The sequence below is a fragment of the Moschus berezovskii genome, chromosome 16, assembly GCF_049115385.1.
Source record: "Moschus berezovskii isolate FMDL1 chromosome 16, NW_MosBer_1.0, whole genome shotgun sequence".
NCBI lineage: Eukaryota > Metazoa > Chordata > Mammalia > Artiodactyla > Moschidae > Moschus > Moschus berezovskii.
In genome coordinates this window covers 83511036-83523083 of record NC_142475.1, presented here as the reverse complement: position 1 = coordinate 83523083, position 12048 = coordinate 83511036, and positions in this window count along the sequence as shown.

Here is a 12048-nt window from a genome sequence, read left to right as displayed (position 1 = left end):
TGCAGGTAGACCTGGGTTTAATCCCTGGGTTAGGAAGATCCCCTGGAGGAGGGCATGGCAACCCACTCCAGTATTCCTGCCTAGAGAATCCCCATGGACAGAGAAGCCTGGCAGTCTACAGTCCTTTGGGGTCACAAAGAGTTGGACAAGACTGAGTGACTAAGCACAAACACAATTCTAATTGGTCAGTCATATTTTTTTTGGCTAGAACTTCTGTGAAGGAACTTCTACTCATCAATTGTCTAGTTATCCTGAGGGATAACACATGTAGTAAAAGCAGAATCAATCCTTTATTCTTTTATTTGCCGGTTTTCAGAATAACAAATCAAGTCCCTAGCATTACTCAAAGGGGAACAGTGAGTCAGGAATTCTCCCTTGAGTATTGGACCAGCCTTAACAAGCCCTAAGACCAACCCCCTAGATGTGACAAGGTGATCAAATGGCATTTTATCTGTCTACCAGAAGGAGACGTAATCCTCTTTCAAGAGTGTAACATCATATAAAGTCTCTATAGCTTTTAATCTATAATAATTAACAAGTAAATGACAAGAAGCCAGGAGAAAAAATACACAACTGAAACAACTTCACAAGTGATTCAAATATTATTAAGAAACAGTTTAAAACAAACAAAACAATGATTAGTACATGTAAGAAAACAAAGAGCTACAGAATGCACTAGAAGTCAAATGAAAATTAAAATTCAGAATTCAACAGACAAGAGAATTCATTGGCAGATAGCAGGTAACAAAACAGAGGATTAGGTAACTGGAAAGTACATAAGTAAAAGTATTCAGGTTAAAACACAGTGAGGAAAAAGCAGGACAGAGAATACAGAAAAGAGCATAAGGAGTAGGCACAACCAGGCGGGAAGCATATTGTGAGTGTCTCACAGTCCTGGGAAGAGAGGAGAAAAGGAACAGGTAAAAGAAATAGTTTAAGAAATGTTGGCCTACGTGATCCAGTGGTTAAGAATCCGCCTGCCAGCACTATTTACAATAGCTAGAACATGAAAGCAACCTAGATGTCCATCAACAGATGAATGGATAAAGAAGTTGTGGTATATACACACAATGGAATATTACTCAGCCATAAAGAGGAATGCATTTGAGTCAGTTCTGATGAGGTGGATGAACCTAGAACCTATTATACAGAATGAAGTGAGTCAGAAAGAGAAAGATAAATATCGTATTCTAACACATACATATGGAATCTAGAAGAATGGTACTGAAGAACTTATTTACAGGGCAACAATGGAGAAACAGACAAAGAGAATAGACTTAAGGACATGGGGAGAGGGGAGGAGAGGGTGAGATGAATGGAGAGAGTAACATGGAAACTTACGTGACCATATGTAAAATCGACAGCCAATGGGAATTTGTTGTATGGCTCGGGAAACTCAAACAGGGGCTCTGTTTCAGCCTAGAGGGGTGGGATGGAGAGGGAGATGGGAGGGAGCTTCAAAAGGGAGGGGAGATATGTATAATGATGGCTGATTCATGTTGAGGTTTGACAGAAAAACAGCAAAATTCCGTAAATCAATTATCCTTCAAGAAAAATAAATTAATTTTAAAAAAGGATCTATCTGCAGCCCAAAATAATAAATAAATCATAATAATAAATAAATAAAAGATTTAGGATTTTATTTTTAAAAAAGAAATATTGGCCTACATTTTTTCCACAACTGGCTAGTGTCTATAAGCCATAGATTCAAAAAGCATGAAGAACCCTAAGTAAGGTCAATGCAAAGAGCACACTCATTGGTATAATATAGTCAAACTGTCAAAAACTGAAAAAAAAAATATCAAAAGTAGCAAGAGGAAAAAGATGTATCATCTTCAAAGCAAAACAATACTGCAAACTGGCTTTTCAACTTCAGAAGTGGGAGATAGCAGACAAAAGGACAATTTTAATGTACTGAAAAAAATAACTGCCAACCTAGAATTCTAGATTCAGCAAAAATTTTCTTCAAAATTGAAAGCCAGGACACTGTGATGACAGTGGAATGAACTCTGTGAATCTATACCACAGCAGAACACAGCTGGCAAGAATCATTAAAACAAAACAGAAAACCCAGCCCAAACTAACAACCTTCTTAATGTCTCTGGAAATTTTACCAAAGGTGAATAGCAAATGAAGAAATGTTTATTCAACAAAATCTACTAAAACTTGGTCAGAAAACCAAGAGTGTGTGGCATCTGAACCATGACTCATTGAACACCCGCCCAGCTCAGCATGACGGATGCTCCACTGAGGTGCGACGGAGAGGGGCTTCCTCTGTGCACCACATCCAGGGAAAGTGACCACATCTCACCAGGTTAGGCTGCCAGCGTTTATCACCCCCTCCAAGTCCATCTGTTGATCTACTTGGGAAGAGCAGAAGGCAATTACCAACAGCTCCCAAAAGAATGAAGTAGTTGGGCCAAAGCAGAAACAACACTCAGTTTTGGATGTGTCTGGTGGTGAAAGTAAAGTCTGATGCTATAAAGAACAATATTGCATAGGAACTTGAAATGTTAGGTCCACAAATCAAAGTAAATTGAAAATAGTTAAGCAGGAGATGGAAAGAGTGAACATCAACATCTGAGGAATCAGTGAACTAAAATGAATGGAAATCAGTCAGTTCAGTCAGTCAGTCATATCTGACCCTTTGTGACTCCCATAGACTGCATCACACCAGGCCTCCCTGTCCATCGCCAACTCCCAGGGTTTACTCAAACTCATGTCCATTACTCAATAATGCCATCCAACCATCTCATCCTCTGTCATCCCCTCCTCCTCCTGCCCTCAATCTTTTCCAGCATCAGGGTCTTTTCCAATGAGTCGGTTCTTCACATCAGGTGGCCAAAGTATTGGAGTTTCAGCTTCAGCATCAGTCCTTCCAATGAATATTCAGGACTGATTTCCTTTAGGATGGACTGGTTGGATCTCCTTGCAGTCCAAGGGACTCTCAAGAGTCTTCTCCTACACCATAGTTCAAAAGCACCAATTCTTCAGCACTTAGCAATCTTTATGATCCAACTCTCACATCCATACATGACTACTGGAAAAACCATAGCTTTGATTAGATGGACATTTGTTGGCAAAGTAATGTCTCTGCTTTTGAATATGCTGTCTAGATTGGTCATAACTTTTCTTCCAAGGAGCAAGCATCTTTTAATTTTATGGCTGCAGTCACCATCTGCAATGATTTTGGAGCCCAGAAAAATAAAGTCAGTCACTGTTTCTACTGTTTCCCCATCTATTTGCCATGAAGGTATGGGACCAGATGCCATGATCTTAGTTCTCTGAATGTTGAGTTTTAAGCCAACTTTTTCACTCTCTTCTTTCACTTTCGTCAAGAGGTTCTTTAGTTCTTCGATTTCTGCCGTAAGGGTGGTGTCATCTGCATAGCTGAGGTTATTGATATTTCTCCCAGCAATCTTGATTCCAGCTTGTGCTTCATCCAGCCCAGCATTTTGCATGATGTACTCTGCATATAAGTTATATAAACAGGGTGACTATGTACAGCCTTGACGTATTCCTTTCCCAATTTGAAACCAGTCTGTTGTTCCATGTCCAGTTCTAACTGTAGCTTCCCAATCTGTATACAGATTTCTCAGGAGGCAGGTCACGTGGTCTGGTATTCCCATCTCTTTCAGAATTTTCCACAGTTTATTGTGATCCACACAGTCAAAGTCTTTGGCAAAGTCAATAAAGCAGAAATAGATGTTTTTCCGGAATTCTCTTGCTTTTTCAATAATCCAATGGATGTTAGCAATTTGATCTCTGATTCCTCTGCCTTTTCTAAGTCCAGCTTGAACATCTGGAATTTCACAGTTCACATACCGTTGAAGCTTGGCTTTGAGAATTTTGAGCATTACTTTGCCAGCATGTGAAATGAGTGCAATTGTGCAGTATTTTGAGCATTCTTTGGGACTGGAATGAAAACTGAAAAATGAATTGGAATGGGCAAATTTAATTCAGACGACCATTATATCTACTACTGTGGGCAAGAAACCCTTGGAAGAAATGTAGTAGCCCTCATAGTCAAGAGAAGAGTCCAAAATGAAATACTTGGGTGCAATCTCAAAAATGACAGAATGATCTCAGTTTGCTTCCAAGGTGACCCATTCAACATCACAGTAATCCAAGTCTATGCCCCAGTCACTAATGTGAATACTCTATCCATGGACATCACCAGATGGTCAATACTGAAATCAGATTGTGTTCTTTTCAGCTGAAGATGGAGAAGCTCTATACAGTCAACAAAAATAAGACCTGGAGCTGACTGTTCCTCAGATCATGACCTCCTTATTGCAAAATTCAGGCTTAAACTGAAGAAAGTAGGGAAAACCGCTAGGCCATTCAGATATGACCTAAATTAAATCTCTTATGATTATACAGTGGAGGTGACAAATAGATTCAAGGGATTAGATCAGGTAGACAGAGTGCCTGAAGAACTATGGATGGAGGTTCGTAACTACAGGGAGCAGTGATCAAATCCATTTCAGGGAAAAAGAAATATAATAAGACAAATTAGTTATCTGAGGAGGCTTTATAATAGCTGAGGAAAGAAGAGAAGCAAAAGGCAAAGGAGAAAGGGAAAGATACGCCCAACTGAATGCAGAGTTCCAGAGAAGAGCAATGAGAGATAAGAAAGCCTTCTTAAGTGAGCAATGAAAAGAAACAGAGGAAAACACTAGAGATCTCTTCAAGAAAACTGGAGACATCAACAGAACATTTCATGCAAGGATGGGCACAATAAATGACAGAAATGGTAAGGACCTAACAGAAGCAGAAGAGATTAAAAAGAGGTGGCAAGTATACACAGAAGAACTATACAAAAAAGGTTTTAATGACCCAGATAACCATGATGGTGTGGTCACTCACCTAGAGTCAGACATCCTGAAATACGAAGTCAAGTGGGCCTTAGGAAGTATTACTACAAATAAAGCTAGTGGAGAGGATGGAATTCCATTTGAGTTGTTTCAAATTCTAAAAGATGATGCTGTCCAAGTGCTACACTCAGTATGTCAGCAAATTTGGAAAACTCAACAATGGCCACAGGACTGGAAAAGGCCAATTTTCCCAGTCCCAAGGAAAGGCAATGCCAAAGAATGCTCAAAGTACTGTACAGTTGTGCTCATTTCACATGCTAGCAAGGTTATGCTCAAAATTCTCAAGGTAGGCTTCAGCAATACATGAACTGAGAACTTCCAGATGTAAAAAGTAGATTTCAAAGAGGCAGAGGAAGCAAAGATCAATTTGCCAACATTCGCTGGATCATGAAGAAAGCAAGAGATTTCCAGAAAAACATCTACTTCTGCTTCATTGACTATGCTAAAGCCTTTGACAGTGTGGATCACAACAAACTGTGGAAAATTTTTAAAGAGATGGGAGTACCAGACCACCTTACCTGTCTCTGGGGAAACCTGTATGCGGGTCCAGAAGCAACAATTACAACTGGACATGAAACAATGGGCTGGTTCAAAATTGGGAAAGGAGTACAATAAGGCTGTATATTGTCACCCTGCTTATTTAACTTATATGCAGAGCACATCATGTGAAATGCCAGATTAGATGAATCAAGCTGGAATCAAGATTGCCAGGAGAAATACCAACAAACTCATGCAGATGATACCATTCTAATGGCAGAAAGTGAAGAGGAACTAAAGAGTATCTTGATAACGGTGAAAAAGGAGAGTGCAAAAGTTGGCTTGCAACTCAACATCCAAAAGAACTAAGATCATGGCATCCAGTCCCATCACTTCATGGCAAATAGGAGGGGGGCAAGTGGGAGCAGTGACAGATTTTATTTTCTTGGGCTCCAAAATCACTGTGAATGGTGACTGCAGCCACAAAATTAAAAGACACTTGCTCCTTGGAAGGAAAGCTATGATATATCTAGACAGTGTGTTAAAAAGCAAAAACATCACCTTGCCAGAAAAGGTCCATGTAGTCAAAGCTATGGTTTTTCCAGTCGTCATGTACAGATGTGAGAGTTGGACCATAAAGGAGGCTGAGCACTGAAAAACTGATGTTTTTGAACTGTGATGCTGGGGAAGACTCAAGAGTCTCTTGGGTGGCAAGGAGATCAAACCAGTCAATCCTAAAGAAAATCAGCCCTGAATATTCATTGGAAGGACTGATGCTGAAGCTCCAATACTTTGGCCACCTGATGCAAGGAGCCAACTCATTGGAAAAAACCCTAATGGTGGGAAGCATTGAAAGCAAAAAGAGAAGTGGGGTGGCAGAGGATGAGATGGTTAGATAGCATCACCAACTCAATGGACATGAATTTGATCACACTCCAGGAGATAGAGAAGAACAGGGGTGCTGCCGTCCATGGGGTCAAAAAGAGTCAAACATGACTTAGCAACTGAAGAACAAGAGAGACAGCAAATGATACAAGAAACCCAGATCGACCTACAAGGGAGCAGATCCGAGAAGGAACAAGTGAAGGTAAAAGAAAATATTTTACTTGTCTTATTCCTAATTAAAACGAAAGGTCACTGGTTTTCAGAGTGATAGTCTTGACAGCGTATTGGGTAACTGTCGCCTGTGTAAGGTGGATGGTAGCAGTGTCCTGAGGACAGGAGGGGAGTTGGGACTGGGTTGTAAGTACCTGTGTTGCCTGTGAGGCAATGTAGTGTTATTTGAAGGTAGACTTACATTAGTTCTATTACACACTGCATACTCTAAAACAAACCTTAAAATTCTTTTAAAAGTATCATTGATATGCTAAGTAGTAGAAAAAATTGAATCCGATAAAATGCTCAGTTAAACCAGAGAAGACAGGAGAAAAGGGCAAGATTTCTAAAAAGAAAACAAGTGTAATGAATAAAAAACTAACTACCATATTAATAATCACTTTAAAAGTGAATGTCTAGCTACACCAATTGAAAGACAGAGACTGCCAAAGCAGATAAAAAAGAAGACCTAATTACACATTGTCTGTAAGAAACCCACTTTAAATACAAAAACGCAGATTAAAAATAAAAGGAGGAGAAAGGCATACCATGCTAACACTAATGAAAAGAAAGTTGGAGTATCTATATTGATTTCTGACACTGGAGCAAATAAAGTCATCAGGGACAAAGAAGGGGTATTGAACATGACAAAGGGATCATGTCTATGAGAAAACACAAGGCTCCTTGCCGTGTATGCGGCTAACAACAGAGCATCGAATACCTGAGACAGAAACTGATCGTACAGCACACTTACCAGCAGCATTTGCTCGCATCCTGCTGGGGTGTCAGATTTTTGTATTCTTGCAATATTTCAAACCTACCATTGTTATATTTGTTATGGTAATGCACAATCAAAGATATCTGATGTTTTTAATACTACATGACTTGCTAAAGACTCAGATTATGGTTGGCATTTTTAGCACTATTTTTATTAATGTATGTACATTGTTTTTTAGACATAATGCTATTGCACACTTAACAGACTAATAACTTTTATATTCACTGAAAAACTAAAAAATATATGTAACTTTTATTGTGTCACTCATTTTATTGTGGTAGTCCGTAACTGAACCTGTCATATCTCCAAGATGTGCCTGTATTTTAATTGCCATACTTTTTTTTATCTTTATGCTTATGTTGGGGATTTCACTGTTTAAAACTGCCTCAAGCATAGTGTTGAAGTGCTATCTAATGTCCCTAAGAGCAAGGGAACTGTGATGTGATGTCTTTTTGGAGAGAAAAATGTGCTAGATACACTTCATTCAGTCTAAGTCATAGTGCTGTTGGCTGAGTTCAATGTTTAGGAATCAACAGTATAGAGCAAAAAAAAAACAAAAACAAAAAACAGTATAGAGCAAATAAGGTGTCTTTAGAGAGAAACATGCATAAAAGAAGGTCATGTATTGATTGGTTGATGAAGATGTTGTGACCAGAGGCTCCTAGAAACCTAACTGCATTTCTCCCAGGAGCAGTGGTTTGTTATTCCCTAATTCACTGTTCTCAGCTACTTTATAAAACTACCAGGAATGATGAGAATTGACTGTACTTAAATAGTTACATCTTAAACAGGCTAGGGGAATGTGCCAAGGAAAGATTGTGTTAGTGGAGACTAGTGTGCTCAGGAGATAGGAAGCAGCGATGATGGTTGACAGTGAAACGTTAGGAGTGGTTTCTGGAGTGGCTGTGGGGATGCAGACAGTCAGGCACAGCTAGATGAAGGTTTCCATCCATTTTCTGAGCCTTTATTACATACCAGAGTGGGAGGCAATGGAGAGGAGATTTGATGACATGGAAGACTAGACTTTCTATTTCTTCCTCGCTAAAGTTCTGTAAACACCTACTGCCTGATTCTGGAGGTTTGTCAGGGAAGAAAAATGAGGTGGCTGGTCAAGCAGAGGGCAGTGGGGCTTGCAGGGGCCTGTAAGGAGAGGTGAGGGGTGAGGCTCAGAAGGCTGGAAGATCAGCAGGGGGAGCAGAGTGAGGTCTGAAAATAGTTGCCTCCGTATGATTTATGGGGCATGTGCTGCTGGCTGGAAGTCAGGAGCTTGGATTTTATCCTGGAAAAAATAGAAGATTTCTAGGCAGGAGAGCAACACAGTTTTGTTTTCTAAAGACCATTCCCACCACATGATGGTTCAGAAAAGACAGAAGAGAGGCAAAGTGCAGCCAGAGAGATGAATGAGAACTCGAAAGCAGTTCAGGCCAGAGACAGTGTGTGTTGCATAGTGGAGAGGGGTGGAGATTAGCTAGCAGATAAACTGATAGGTGGTAAAAGTTCAGTTCAGTTTAGTTGCTCAGTCATGTCCGAATCTTTGTGACACCATGGACTGCAGCACACCAGACTTCCCTGTCCATCACCAACTCCCGAGCCTTGTTCAAACTCATACCCATCGAGTTAGTGACGCCATCCCACCATCTCATCCTCTGTCATCCCCTTCTTTTCCTGTAAAATAAAGTCTGATGCTGTAAAGAACAATATTGCGTAGGAACCTTGAATGTTAGGTCGATGAATCAAGGCAAATTGGAAGTGGTCAAACAGGAGATGGCAAGAGTGAACATTGACATTTAAGGAATCGGTGAACTAAAATGGACCAGAATGGGTGAATTTAATTCAGATGACTATTATATCTACTACTGTGGGCAAGAATCCCTTATAAGAAAGGAGTAGCCCTCAATAGTTAACAAAAGAGTCCAAAATGCAGTACCTGGGTCAAATCTCAAAAATGACAGAGATCTATGTTCGTTTCCAAGGCAAACACAGTAATCCAAGTCTGTGCCTCAACCACTAATGCCGAAGAAGCTGAAGTTGAACTGTTCTATGAAGACCTACATGACCTTCTAGAACTAATAACAAAAAAAGATGTCCTTTTCATCATAGGGGACTGGAATGCAAAAGTAGGAAGTCAAGAGATACCTGGAATAGTAGCAAATTTGGTCTTGGAGTACAAAATTAAGCAGGGCAAAGGCTAATAGAGTTTTGTCAAGAGAACACATTAGTTATAGCAAGCACCCTCTTCCAGCAACACAAGAGATGACTCTACACATGGACATGACCAGATGGTCGATAATGAAATCATATTGATTATATTCTTTGCAGCTGAAGATGGAGAAGCTCTATACAGTCAGCAAAAACAAGACCAGGAGCTGACTGTGGCTCAGATCATGAACTCCTTATTGCAAAATTCAGGCTTAAATTTAAGAAAGTAGGGAAATCACTAGACCATTCAGGTATGACCTAAATTAAATCCCTTACTATTATACAGTGGAAGTGACAAATAGATTCAAGGGATTAGATCTGATAGAGTGCCTGAAGAACTATGGACGGAAGTTCACAACATTGTACAGGAGGATGTTATCAAAATCATCCATGAGAAAAAGAAATGCAAAAAGATTGTCTGAGGAGAGCTTACAAATAGCTGAGAAAAGAAGAGAATCAAAAGGCAAAGGAGAAAAGGAAAGATATCCCCATCTGAATTCAGAGTTCGGAGAAGAGCAAGGAGAGATAAGAAAGCCTTCCTCAGTGATCAGTGCAAAGAAGTAGAGGAAAACAATAGAATGGGAAAGACTAGAAATCTCTTCAAGAAAATTAGAGATACCAAGGGAACATTTCATGCAAAGATGAACACAATAAAGGACAGAAACGGTATGGACCTAATAGAGCAGAAGATATTAGGAGGTGGCAAGAATACACAGAAGAACTATACAAAAAAGAATCTTCATGATCCAGATAACCATGATGGTGTGATCACTCACCTAGAGCCAGACATCCTAGAATGTGAAGTCAAGTGGGCCTTAGGAAGCTTCACTGCAAACAAAGCTAGTGGAGGTGATGGATTTCCAGTTGAGCTATTTCAAATCCTAAAAGATAATGCTGCAAAAGTGCTGCACTCAATATGCCAGCAAATTTGAAAAACTCAGCAGTGGCCACAGGACTGGAAAAGGTCAGTTTTCATTCCTATCCTAAAGAAAGACAACATTAAAGAATGATCAAACTACTGCACAATTGCGCTCATTTCACATGCCAACAAATTAATGCTCAAAATTCTCCAAGCTAGGCTTCAACAGTACATGAACCATGAACTTCTGGATGTTCAAGCTAGATTTAGAAAAGGCAGAGGAACCAGAGATCAAGTTGCCAACATCTGTTGGATCATAGAAAAAGCAAGAGAATTCCAGAAAAACATTTACTTCTGCTTTATTGACTACAACAAAGCCTTTGACTGTGTGGATCACAACGAACTGTGAAAAATTCTTTAAGAGATGGGAATACCTGACCACGTGACCTGTCTCCTGAGAAACTTGTATGTAGGTCAAGAAGCAACAGTTAGAACTGGACATGGAACAATGGACTGGTTACAAATTGGGAAAGGAGTACGTCAAAGTTGTATATTGTCACCCTGCTTATTGAACTTACATGAAGAGTACATCATGCAAAATGCTGGGCTGGATGAAGCACAAACTGGAATCAAGATTGCTGAGAGAAATATGGCAATTGCTGGCAGAAATATGCAAAAAAGTAAAGAGGAACTAAAGAACCTCTTGATGAAGGTGAAAGAGGAGAGTGAAAAAGTTGGCTTAAAACTCAATATTCAAAAATCTAAGGTGGATGACACCCAGTCCCATCACTTCATGGCAAATAGATGGGGAGACAATGGGAACAGTGACAGACTGTTTTCTTGGGCTCCAAAATCACTGCAGATGGTGACTAGCAGCCATGAAATTAAAAGATGCTTGCTCCTTGGAATGAAAGTTATGACCAACCTAGATAGTGTATTAAGAAGCAGAGATGGCCAACAAAGGTCTGTACCATCAAAACTCTGGTTTTTCCAGTAGTCTTGTATGGATGTGAGAGTTGGATCATAAAGAAGGCTGAGCGCTGAAAAATTGATGTTTTTGAACTGTCGTGTTGGAGAAGACTCTCGAGAGTCCCTTGGACTGCAAAGAGATCAAACCTGTCATCCTTAAGGAAATCAATCATGAATATTCACTGGAAGGACTGATGCTGAAGCTGAAGCTCCAATTCTTTGGCCACCTGAGGTGAAGTGCCAACTTGTTATAAAGGACCCTGATGCTGGGAAAGATTGAAGGCAGGAAAAAGGGATGATAGAGGGTGAGATGGTTGGATGGCATCACTGACTCAATGGACATGAGTTTGAGCAGACTCCTGGGAGATGGTGAAGGACAGGGAAGCCTGGCGTGCTGCAGTCCATGGGGTCACAAAGAGTCAAACACCACTTACTGAGTGACCAACAACAAACTAATAGGACTCAGTGACTGACTGGGAGTAAGGGCTGTGGAAGAAGCAGCATCTGGAGTGAGGTGCAAGTTCAGGCACACATGTCTGGGCTAAGAAGGCTTCTGCAGGAAGTAGTTCGGGGCCAAGTCATAGATTTCACAACCAAAGAAGGCAGGGAAAACCCCTTTAGGATCTGGAATTTACTCACCTCTAAAACTCTTGTTTCCCAGAATTTAAAGACATCCTAACTGTGGTTATTTTAAAATATGTCTACCAAAAAATAAATTAAAATAAAAAACATCTAAAACGTCTTTGGTATTACTCCCTGAAGAGAAAGCCTGAGCTAGAACCAACCAGCTATGC